Below are 12,987 nucleotides of genomic sequence, written 5' to 3'. Positions count from 1 at the left end.
ACCCAGCCCACATTCACTGCTTCTTCCTTGACTGAATTAGATGGTAGTCGAAGAGAAGTTCTCCTACATTCATCTTCTAGGCCAGGAAAGATGAACAGAGGCAAAAGTGGGGTCTTGTCCTTCACAGATTAATTTTGGTTCTGGCAGACTGTGAGCCATAAACGTCCTGTTCCCACTACATGCACTCTGGGATCAGAGAAATTAGCGCCCATGCTCATGTCTGTCTGTCAGTTAGATCTCCTTGGTTTAGTGACTCCTGTGGATCTATGGCAGTTGAGACAGAAACCTCACATGGGTGCCTCCATGACGGCATGGTCACCAAATGATGTGTCACATCAGGCACTGAAGACAGAGGACATGGGGATCCTTCAGTGAGCACCTCATCATCAACTCCTAGGATAGAATCAGTATTTGGTAGTTTCAAGGACTCTCCACCAAGGCTGGGCTGAGAATTCATAGACACCAGGTTTTTACTGGTTACTGAAGGCTCTTCAAGCAAACTGCTGCCCATTAGTGGCTTATCAGTTTGTTCCTGCTCTTGACTCCCAGCTGCTCCCATCTGCAAGTGATGCTTTCTCACATGCACATTCCTGCTTGCACTCTGAGAGAAGGTCTTCCCACGGACTTGACACTGATGTGGCTTCTCTCCTGACTGAAACACCAAATGTTTTGGAAGACTAGAATACTCACCAAAGGAACTGCCGCATCCTTCGGCTTCACAAAGGAAAGGTTTCTCTCCTGTGTGGACGCGCAGGTGGTTCTTCAGGTTTCCAGCTGTAGTGAACTGCTTACCACAGTTAGACTCAGGACACATAAAGGGCTTCTCCCCATTGTGGGTCCTCATGTGCACCTTCAGCCTCTGCAGTACATAGAAGCTTTTCCCACAACCTGCTGCAGGGCAGATAAAGGAGCGTCATTTCGATCAGTTTTTTTTTTTGCGGTACGCGGGCCTCTCACTGTTGTGGCCTCTCCCGTTGCGGAGCACAGACTCCGGACGCGCAGGCTCAGCGGCCATGGCTCATGGGCCCAGCCGCTCCGCAGCATGTGGGATCTTCCCGGACCGGGGCACGAACCCGTGTCCTCTGCATCGGCAGGCGGACTCTCAACCACTGCGCCACCAGGGAAGCCCTCAATCAGTTTTGAGGCGGTACTTAAAGTGAGCTGGCCACACAGATGTCTGGTCACAGCCTTCAACTGTACACTTAGCTTCTTCTCCATTTGAGGAAGGGGCCCAGAATCTTCGGGTTGCCCATCATCAGAAGCAAGGAGGACATTTCTCCATTGCTGCTGGTTTGCACATTCTTTGCCAGTCGTGCACGAGTAGCAGCAATCAAACTGTCATGGGCCAACTCCTGAACCCGGAGGATCCATGGAATGCTACTGTCTGTGCTCTCACTGGAGAAGAAATCATTCCCTGAATCCTTTGCCTCACCTTGTACAAACACTAAGTGTTCAGCTGAAGAGCCCAGACTCTTGTTAGGTTAAGAAGAATAAAAGAAGTGCTATCACTTGGCTGTAGATCTTGCAACAAGCTAAGAGACTCTGGAGTGGACAAAGACTCCAGAGGCTTCTGTACAATCTGAGCCCTCGTCTCTTCTCTGTCTGGACCCACATTCACCTGAAGGCTTCTCAACACAGCTCAGGAAGGAACCTCCTTGGAAGAGTTAGTATATTTAGAGTATTATCTGGAAACATTAGCCGACTTCATTCTGAGGCCTCAGTCACTGGAAGGAGGGACAAGCAAGTAATGTCTTTAGCTTCTGATTCTACTGGTCCCTGTCCCAGTGGGCTGGACGTATTCTGAACAAACTGTACCAGGAGCTCTGGTTTGAATTCTAACTCATCTGATAACATTGATTCAGCTTCCAAATCCTGTAGCTGTTCAGGGGACAGGTTAAAATGTTAATTCAGAGTCAATGAAACCTTCCTGTTATGCTCGTATTCCTCTAGGAAGTGCTATGCTTTTCCTGTAAGATGCTGTGCTGGGTGGGTAATCAATTTAGCCTTTCTGTCCCGGGCAGCCGTCCGTCCATCAGTCGGTCTATTGCTTTTTTAAAAACATGGTTCCAATAAAATTTTATTTATAAAATCAGGCAAGGGGCCTACCAGCCTAGTTTGCCAATTCTTAGTCTTAGGGAGCCCTGCACTATCTTTTTGGTTTTTTTTTAACATCTTTATTGGAGTATAATTGCTTTATATTGTTGTGTTAGTTTCTGCTGTATAACAAAGTGAATCAGCTATATGTACACGTGTATCTCCAATCCCCTCCCTCTTGCGTCTCCCTCCCACCCTCCCTATCCCACCCCTCTAAGTGGTCACAAAGCGCCGAGCTGATCTCCCTGTGCTACGGAGCTGCTTCCCAATAGCTATCTATTTTACATTTGGTAGTGTATATATGTCCATGCCACTCTCCCACTTCGTCCCAGCTAACCCCTCCCCCTCCATGTCTCCTCAATTCCATTCTCTATGGCTGCGTCTTTATTCCTGTCCTGTCCCTAGGTTCATCAGAACCTTTTTTTTAGATTTCATATATATGTCTTAGCATACGTTATTTATTTTTCGCTTTCTAACTTACTTCACTTTGTATGACAGACTCTAGGTCCATCCACCTCACTACAAATAACTCAATTTCGTTTCTTTTTAAGGCTGAGTAATATTCCATTGTATATATGTGCCACATCTTCTTTATCCATTCATCTGTCAATGGACACTTAGGTTGCTTCCATGTCCTGGCTACTGTAAATAGTGATGCAATGAATATTGTGGTTCATGACTCTTTCTGAATTATGGTTGTCTCAGGATATATGCCCAATAGTGGGATTGCTGGGTCATATGGTAGTTCTATTTGTAGTTTTTTAAGGAACCTCCATACAGTTCTCCATAGTGGCTGTATCAATTTACATTCCCACCAACAGTGCAAGAGGGTTCCCTTTTCTCCAAACCCTCTCCAGCATTTCCTTCAATTTGTTAATATGGTTTATCACATTGATTGATTTGCATATATTGAAGAATCCTTGCATTCCTGGGATAAACGGCACTTGATCATGGTGTGTGATCCTTTTAATGTGCTGTTGGATTCTGTTTGCTAGTATTTTGTTGAGGATTTTTGCATCTATGATCATCAGTGATATTGGCCTGTAGTTTTCTTTTTTTGTGACATCTTTGTCTGGTTTTGGTATCAGGGTGATGGTAGCCTCATAGAATGAGTTTGGGAGTGTTCCTCCCTCTGCTATGTTTTGGAAGAGTTTGAGTAGGGTAGGTGTTAGCTCTTCTCTAAATGTTTTTTAGAGAAGAATTCGCCTATGAAGCCATCTGGTCCTGGGCTTTTGTTTGTTGGAAGATTTTTTTTTTTTTTTGGAAGATTTTTAATCACAGTTTCAATTTCAGTGCTTATGATTGGTCTGTTTATATTTTCTATTTCTTCCTGGTTGAGTCACGGAATGTTGTGCTTTTCCAAGAATTTGTCCATTTCTTCCAGGTTGTCCATTTTATTGGCATATAGTTGCTTGTAATAATCTCTCATGATCCTTTGTATTTCTGCAGTGTCAGTTGTTACTTCTCCTTTTTCATTTCAAATTCTGTTGAGTTGAGTCTTCTCCCTTTCTTTCTTGATGAGTCTGGCTAGTGCTTTATCAACGTTCTTTATCTTCTGAAAGAACCAGCCTTTAGTTTTATTGATCTTAGCTATTGTTTCCTTCATTTCTTTTTCATTTATTTCTCATCTGATCTTTATGATTTCTTTCCTTCTGCTAACTTTGGGGTTTTATTGTTATTCTTTGCCTAATTGCTTTAGGTGTAAGGTTCGGTTGTTTATTTGAGATTTTCCTTCTTTCTTTAGGTAAGATTGTATTGTTATAAACTTCCTTCTTAGAACTGCTTTTGCTGCATCCCATAGGTTTTGGGTTGTCGTGTTTTCATCATCATTTGTTTCTAGGTATTTTTTGATTTCTTCTTTTATTTCTTCAGTGATTTATTGGTTATTTAGTAACGTATTGTTTAGCCTCCATGTGTTTGTATTTTTTACAGCTTTTTTCCCTGTAATTGATATCTAGTCTTATAGTGTTGTGGTCAGAAAAGATAATTAATACTTGATTTCAATTTTCTTAAATATACCAAGGCCTGATTTGTGACCCAAGATATGATCTATCCTGGAGAATGTTCCATGAGCACTTGAGAAGAAAGTGTATTTGGTTGTTTTTGGATGGAATGTCCTATAAATATAAATTAAGTCCATCTTGTTTAATGTGTCATTTAAAGCTTGTGTTTCCTTATTTATTTTCATTTTGGATGATCTGTCCATTGGTGAAAGTGGAGTATTAAAGTCCCCTACTATGATTGTGTTACTGTCAATTTCCCATTTTAGCTAACAGCCATAAGGCAAATGACTGTTCGCATTTGCCTTAGGTATTGAGGTGCTCCTATGTTGGGTGTATATATATTTACCATTGTTATATCTTCTTCTTGGATTGATCCCTTGATCATTATGTAGTGTCCTTCTTTGTCTCTTGTAATAGTCTTTATTTTAAAGTGTATTTATCTGATATGAGAACTGCTACTCCAGCTTTCTTTTGTTTTCCATTTGCTGGAATATCTTTTTCCATTCCCTCACTTTCAGTCTGTGTGTGTCCCTAGGTCTGAAGTGGGTCTTTTGTAGACAGCATATATACAGATCTTGTTTTTGTATCCATTCACCCAGACTGTGTCTTTTGGTTGGAGTATTTAATCCATTTACATTAAAAGTAATTGTTGATATGTCTGTTCCTATTACCATTTTCTTAGTTGTTTTGGGTTTATTTTTGTAGGCCTTTTCCTTCTCTTGTGTTTCCTGCCTAGAGAAGTTCCATTAGCATTTGTGGTAAAGCTGGTTTGGTGTTGCTGAATTCTCTTAATTTTTGCTTGTTTGTAAAGGTTTTAATTTCTCTGTCGAATTTAAATGAGATTCTTGTTGGGCAGAGTAATCTTGGTTGTAGGTTTTTCCCTTTCATCACTTTAAACATGTCCTGCCACTCCCTTCTGGCTTGCAGAGTTTCTGCTGAAAGGTCAGCTGTTAACCTTATGGGGATTCCCTTTTATGTTTTTTGTTGCTTTTCCCTTGCTGCTTTTAATGTTTTTTCTCTGTATTTAATTTTTGATAGTTTGATTAATATGTGTCTTGGCATGTTTCTTCTTGGGTTTATCCTGTATGGGACTCTCTGCGCTTGCTGGACTTGATTATTTCCTTTCCCATGTTAGGGAAGTTTTCAACTATAATCTCTTCAAATATTTTCTCAGACCCTTTCTTTTTCTCTTCTTCTTCTGGGACCCCTGTAATTCAAATGTTGGTGCATTTACTGTTGTCCCAGAGGTCTCTGAGACTGTCCTCAATTCTTTTCATTCCTTTTTCTTTATTCTGCTCTGAGGTAGTTATTTCCACTATTTTATCTTCCAGGTCACTTATCCTTTCTTCTGCCTCAGTTGTTCTGCTATTGATTCCTTCTAGAGAATTGTAAATTTCATTTATTGTGTTGTTTATCATTGTTTGTTTGCTCTTTAGTTCTTCTAAGTCCTTGTTAAATGTTTCTTGTATTTTGTCCATTCTATTTCCAAGATTTTGGATCATCTTTACTATCATTACTCTGAATTCTTTTTCAGGTAGACTGCCTATTTCCTCTTCATTTGTTTGGTCTGGTGGGTTTTTACCTTGTTCCTTCATCTCCTGTGTAGTTCTCTGTCTTCTCATTTTGCTTAACTTACTGTGTTTGGGATCTCCTTTTCTCAGGCTGCAGGTTCATAGTTCCCATCGTTTCTGGTGTCTGTCTGCCCCTAGTGGGTATGGTTGGTTCAGTGGCTTGTGTAGGCTTCCTGGTGGAGGGGACTGGTGCCTGTGTTCTGGTGGGTGGGGCTGAATCTTGTTTTTCTGGTGGGCAGGCTGTGTCCAGTGGTGTGTTTTGGGGTGTCTGTGAACTTAGTATGATTGTAGGCAGCCTCTCTGCTAAGGTGGGGTTTTGTTCCTGTCTTGGTAGTTGTTTGGCATGGGGCATCCAGCACTGGAGCTTGCTGGCCATTGGGTGGAGCTGGGTCTTAACTTGAGATGGAGATCTCTCGGAGAGCTCTTGCCGATTGATATTATGTGGAACTGGGAGGTCTCTTGTGGTCCAATGTCCTGAACTTGGCTCTCCTACCTCAGAGGCTCAGACCTGACACCAGTCCGGAGCACCAAGACCCTGTCAGCCACACGGCTTGTAGCTTTCAAGCCTTTTCTTCAAGGCTCTGTCCTGAGGGTGCCAGGTGGAGATGGTCAAGGCCTCCCCATTTTCCCATGGATGCTCTTGGAGGTGATGTATGGCTGCCCTAGAATCCCTGAGCTTTATTTTATTCTCTAACGTGGTTAAATTACTGAACCCACTTCATGGTATCCACGGCAGGAGCACCACCTGGGAAGTGGGTGTGCTCAGACTACCATTTGTTTCATCACTTCTGGTGTGATTGCTTTTTGATTAAAGGAACAAAATACCCAGAGTTCAAATTTCCAAAGCAATTATCAAACAAGTTTGGGCAAGGTATAAATTCATGACAGGATTTTTCATCCAAAAATCCACTTATTTTTTAATGAAATCTTTCATCTTTTAAAGTGGCATAAAATGAAGATTTTGGAGAGTTTTGAGTAAGGAATGATGATGTTACTTTTGTTGCAGGGCTGAACAAATATTGGAGACGCTTTTCATTTTCTTTTTTTGATGGAAAAGTTTTAAAAATTTAGGTATAATTTTCATCGCAATTATGGGGTTAAGGTGAAAAAAATTTTTCGCTTGAATATTTGTAAGAGATTTGATATTTGAGGGAGATTAGATACTGTGAAGGAAAATGCTAATAATGAGTATGTAAATCTCCCCAGTTCTACCATTTGCTAGGAGTCAGTGGGTTAAATTCTGGGTTACCATAAATGGTAAGGTTTTTTTGGCCCCAAACTCTGCTCTTTTCTCCTTCTTCATCCATCTTTCTATTGCCAGTGGTGGGAAATTATTTTATCTCTTGGGAATTATATTGAAAAAGTAATATATTAGTTAGGGAACAGATTAGGTTGCTGTAAAAAGAGGACCCCAAATATAGTAGCTTAAGCAAGACAGACTGTGTCTTTCTCGCATGGAATTCTGGGGAGCCATTCTAGTGACAGTGTGACTGCTCCATAGTGTCAGGAGCCCTATCTTGTTATTCGGACAAGATCAACACTCAGGTTCTATCTCTCATTTGAAAATGCTGTTTCAGCTACAACCAGTGATCAATTTGTTGTAACACTAATGAAGATTCAACTTCAGGATCCTTTACTTGCATGGATCTTTTCTACACATCATGTAATGTTGGAGGAGCTGCAGGCTTTTCTGAGATACGACTGTAGGGGTACTTTTAGTGCCATAGACCCTTTTGGCCCTTTGGTGAAGTCTATAGACCCCTTCTCAGAATAATATATTTTAAAAAATATTTATTTATTTATTTGGCTGCACTGGGTCTTAGTTGCAGCACGCAGGATCTTCTTTGCAACCTGCAGGACCTTTAGTTGCAGCATACGGGATCTAGCTCCCTGACCAGGGAGCTATTTGCTTCCATATAATGCAAGAGATTTCTTGACTCTCTTTCAGCTCTGAGACCACATTTTCCCTCTGAATTTTCATGTAGAGCTGGGGGTTTTTGTTCTCCATTTTCTCTTCTTTAGCTTGAGGAAATGTGGCCTGTAGTGTGACTGTGTGTGGGAGGAGGTGGTGTCTGTGTTATAGCACCTAGGTTTTGCTGAGAACCAAGTTTCACTCCACCTCTTTTGGATATGTGTACCATTCCAATGGGGCAGACTATGTACAGCACTGAAGGCTTCATTTGTTAACTGGTTAAAGAAAACCAGCCTTGCTATTCACTTTCCTTGTTTTATCCTCTTCTTTTCCAGTTTCCATAGCTCCTTACTGAAAAGAATGATTTAAAAAAAAAGAAGAGAAAGACAAGGGTGGTTGCTCAGTTTGCTTTCCTCTGGACTTGAGATAAGTGAGAATTCTCAGGATTCATTAAAATGTCTGGATGGTGGACGTGGTGTTAGGAGGTGATCCAGTTGCTCCTTTGCTCAGCTCCTGAATCTCCTGTTTCTTTCTTTGGACACCTGTTACTGAGGTCTGTAACATTAGCTTAAACACCTTTTCTAGTTTGGTGGTTGCTAGTAAGTTTTTTGATCATTCTGTTAGGTGAAGTAAGATAGAATTTCTTTGAAGAAGTTTCAGTCTCTCATCTTATCCCAGGAGTCTGAGCCTCAGTTTTCTGAGTAATAAAATGGACCTATGTATATCTAATTCAAAGAGTTGCTATGATGATAAGATGGATTGATGTTTGTCAAATGTCTAGTACAGTATTTAGCCTGAAGAATGTAGGTGGTAGTAGATGGAATGCATTTAATTTAAATAAAATGAATTATTTGTCAAGTATACCCATAAAGCTGGAAAAAATAAATAAAATGAATAACTATAGTATCTTTATATATATTATAAAATATGAAATATATACATTATTTACAAATCTCCTCAAGTTATGTTCAAATTTCTAATACTTAAAAATACTACTTTTTAATACTATTTTAAAAGTAATACTTTTATTACTAACAAAGAACACATGATCAATTCCAACATTCAAAGTAAGTGTCATGCTTAGGCCATTAATTTAAGATTGATCTCTAATTTATTTCCTAAATTGTCATCTTTTTAAGTGAGTTGGGAGAATCAGGAGAAATCACAGTCATCTAGGAAACATGTCAATACATTTGCAACCAATTCTTGATTATCCACATGGGGATTTTCTGCATGTTCAATTATCAGTTCCTTCCAGATGATGTCTAGAAAACAAGAAAAGATCATGCTTTAGTATTATGCAGATTAATGGGTTTTTCTTCATATTAGTGAAATTTAGGCCAGATGGTGATTCCCAAGCAAACCCTCCTACTTAGGAGAGTCTCAAACAGACGATCTCTTTCCATACTAACCCCATGTTAGAAATCTGTGCTGTCTCTTCCACGCACCTTTAGGAAGAATGACACATTTGTCTTTATTAAATGGAAAGTTAAAGGAGATAGGGAAAGCCTTATAGAACTACTTGGTCAAAGAATCAAATACATGTGTTTGATAAAAATAAAAAATATAAATTTAAAGAGTCACAGGTGAACTTTTCCCTCCATGCTTTCTTTCTCCCTTGTTTTTCCCTTGTATGATTGTAAATTCCTTTGGAGGGAGGAATTCAGTCTTATGCATCCTTTTATTCTTCTTTCTGCTCCATCACCTAGCACAGTGACTAACATTTAGTAGATGTGTAAATATTTTTTGAAGAAATCGACATGTGTATTTAATGTGTGAGCTGAATAAACACTCCAATCTGAATCGCAGACGTCCTTTATTGAGCTTGTCAGATCCAAAAACATATTTTTTATTTTTCTGAGGAGCTATACGTGTAATTAGAGGACTGTACTATGAGCCATTGTCTAGTACTACCAGAGAAATTGCTGTCACAACTGTTCTTGGAGACTAGACTATGTCTAACCTGCCTTACAATTAGGGTCAAGGGTATCATTTTGCCACATCCTACCAGGAAGACTAGATTCGGGAAGCCATTTGGAGAGGACATTGTGGAGGCAGTCGCCATATCTTCCCCAGGTATTGATAGTATTCATAGTATGATTATTAGAGATTCCTCATATTTCATAGCTATGCCCTGACGACAGCCTTTTGTCAAAAAGTAAATGACTCTTTTTGTTATTGGGGTGTGTGGGGGTGTGTATTAAACAATACATTTGACCAATGACATTACAGCTAAATAGTCAAGAAAATGTTATGACTCATACTTCCTTGGGTGTTCCCTTTTTGGTTGATGGGTGGCTTACCTAAGTCAAGGCTATTGCATTCTCCAAAATTAACAGGTGTGTACCTACATACAGGTGTGTTTTAATATACCTCCTTTCACAATTGGTAGCATTATTTACTTAGAATCAAAGGGTATCTAAGTGCTGAAAAGGTTTTGACTTCCCAGTCTCCATACCTTTGCTTATCCTCATCCTTCTACAATGAATGCCATCTGTTGTCTCCATGTATCTGTTGAGGTCATTTCTATCCTTTAAAGCCCATGTCAAATGCACTCATATCTCACAGAGTGCTTTTCATTATAGCACCATTTATCTTAGCTTCTTTTTTTTTTTTTTTGGGGTACCGGGGGCTCTCACTGTTGTGGGCCTCTCCCGTTGCGGAGCACAGGCTCCGGACGCGCAGGCTCAGCGGCCATGGCTCACGGGCCCAGCCGCTCCGCGGCATGTGGGATCTTCCCGGACCGGGGCACAAACCCGTGTCCCCTGCATTGGCAGGCGGACTCGCAACCACTGCGCCACCAGGGAAGCCCCTTTATCTTAGCTTTTAAAATGAAAACTACACACATGCATCTCAAGCAAAGAAGATTCAAGAACAGCGATAGGAAGCCAACCAGGTACAGGGAGACCAGCATGAAGTACTTTGAAAAGACGAATCAGTAATAAGAATGTAATGATACCTGTGCTGGGAATATATCTTTAGAATTCAGCATCCCTACTTCATTTGTTATTATCTTTCATGTTCTAGTATTTTCCACTTATTAGGTAGGTTGGGGTGGGGATGTGGGCTGTATCTTGTGGTATCTTGCCCATGAATCTTGAAAATTGTTATGGGCTCACACACTTAGGACATAAAAGAAAACCTGTCAGGTCAAGTGAAATGAGCTGGAAGATTTTTAATTAACTTTGAAATGATTGCCAGCCAGGCTGATACTATTTTTCTTCAGATGACAGATCTCCCTCTCATTAGCTACATTAATTCATTAATTAATACAAGGAAATTTAGTGGGCACTTATTCTACACCAATAACTATGCTTGTTTCTGGACACAGTGTGAAGTGCTATATTACCTTTACTGACATGGGGACCTGTGGAAAGAATTATGGAACATACATAGCATTTAAATTTTTAAAAATTTTAAAGTCATGGCTTGGGACATTAAAACAAATATGAATACTTAATGCAGTCTCTCCATTTTTGTGACATAACTGTAGTTTCATTAGGAACTTTTCTTTTGCTTTGTCCAAATAATTCTGAAATATCTTGCCACGTGTTACTGTTGCATGAGGGTGGTCTCTGTTCATAAAAGGGAGGGCATGCTTTTTTTCAGGGGACCCCTTTAAAAATAATTTTACTGCTTCTTTAAAAATTATGTAATAAATTGAAATTATTCTTATTTGTTCTGATTCACTTCTTCAATGAATTCAGTAAGATAATTCAAGCCCTTTTTACTCCCTTACCCTGACACTTTTAAAGTGACCTACCTATATTTTAATTACTTGTGGGGATTCCTGTCATGAAACAATTGTAGAATTTTATTTTTCACTCATAAAAAAGGTAGGTCTGTTGTCACTGGTAATAGTGACTATGGGGACAAATCTTATCTTTACATTAGCTTGATTAAGGAGAGGCAAATTGACCTTCATGAAAACTTGCCTTTGAAGGAGAAAAATTAGGATGATAAAAGAAAGAATAAATAAATGTGACCAGTTGCCAAAAGGGAAGAGATAATCTTATTTGGGGTTATTGGAATTGTTACTAATGATGAGAAGTATTTTGCAAGTGTTACATATTATATGCAAACTGCATAAAATTTATACAAAATAATACACTTTCACATCTGTAGAAGATTATGTGGCAGCTTAAAATATGTCCACAAATTCTTTGACACTCCTCCCTTCAAAGAGTGGAGCCTAAATTCCCTCTCCTTGAGTGTGGGCTGTACTTAAAGATTCACTTCTAACAAATAGAATAAAGCAGAAGTGATAGCCCACAACTTAGGAGACAAAGTCATAAAAGGCACTGCAGCTTCCTCTTTGGTTTCTCCCTTGGACTGCTTCCTTTGGGGGTATTTGCTGGTTGCTAAATCACCCATGCAGCCCTATGAAGAGACTCATGCAGTGAGGAAGTGAAGCCTCCTGCTAAGAGTAAGTGGAAACTGAGGATTCCTGTCAGCAGCTTGTCAGTGAGCCACCTTGGAAATGGATCCTCCCACCCCAGATGATTGCAGTGCTGTCTGATATCTTAATTGCAACCACAGAAGAGGCTTTGAGCCAGAAACACTAAGTGAATCTGCTCCTAAAGTCCTCCCCCACAGAAACTGTGAGATAATAAATATTTATTATTATAAGCCACTTAATTTGGGGGAAGGAGCAATTTGTTACACAGCAATTGATAACTAATGCAAATTCCTATAAGAGGATTCTTTTTCAAGAAACGGAACGAATTCCAGCTGTTTTAAGCTAAAAGAGGTATAATATAAGTAGTTGAGAGGACTAGAGGAATGATATTTAGGCCATATTTGCAGAATAATACCACTATTTTCACCTATAAGGGGAGCTGCTACCATTGCCACTATTAGGAAAGTGAAAAATTGAGAAGCTCCCCCCTGAAACTGCTGACTTCAGTGAGCTCTGCTAAATGAATCAGGAAGCCTCTGCCACTATTGCCACTGCTACAATACGCACAAAGTTTCCTACATGGATAGGGGAATGTGACTGCAGAAAAATGAACAAACAAACAAACATTATGTATATCCATAGCATCAACCAAAGTATCAAAAAAAAAAAACCCAACAAGTCTCTGCTACGCTTTTGCCTTCCAAGTCACATGAAAATATATCTGGTTGGCAAAAATATAACACAAAACAAGAACCAAAGAAAAACTTGTCTTCAGGATCCCAGCTGTTAGGGAATCTGAGAAATGTTGTTTATAGGTTTCTAGCCTCTGCAGTACAGGAAGGCATACTTATTGGGTGCCGGATTTTTTGTATTTCTGGAAATATTCCTGAGCTTTGTTCTTCAACATAGGTAAGTTACTTAACACATTTAGATTCTTTAGAGTCTTGCTTTTAGGATTTGTTAAGCTAGGGTTAGTCTAGGGCTAATTATTTCCCACTATTGAGGCAA

The 12,987-nt window shown here is 39.7% G+C and overlaps 1 pseudogene; it reads right to left on the bottom strand.

Moving 5' to 3' along the window:
- Window positions 1-214: 214 nt before the first annotated feature.
- Window positions 215-1,854, bottom strand: LOC112406014 (zinc finger protein 410-like; annotated as a pseudogene).
- Between the last annotated feature and the right edge of the window lie 11,133 nt (window positions 1,855-12,987).

Source organism: Neophocaena asiaeorientalis, unplaced genomic scaffold (assembly GCF_003031525.2).
Source record: "Neophocaena asiaeorientalis asiaeorientalis breed wild unplaced genomic scaffold, Neophocaena_asiaeorientalis_V1.1 scaffold229, whole genome shotgun sequence".
NCBI classification, from domain to species: domain Eukaryota; kingdom Metazoa; phylum Chordata; class Mammalia; order Artiodactyla; family Phocoenidae; genus Neophocaena; species Neophocaena asiaeorientalis.
This window is presented reverse-complemented; position numbering and strand designations above follow the sequence as displayed.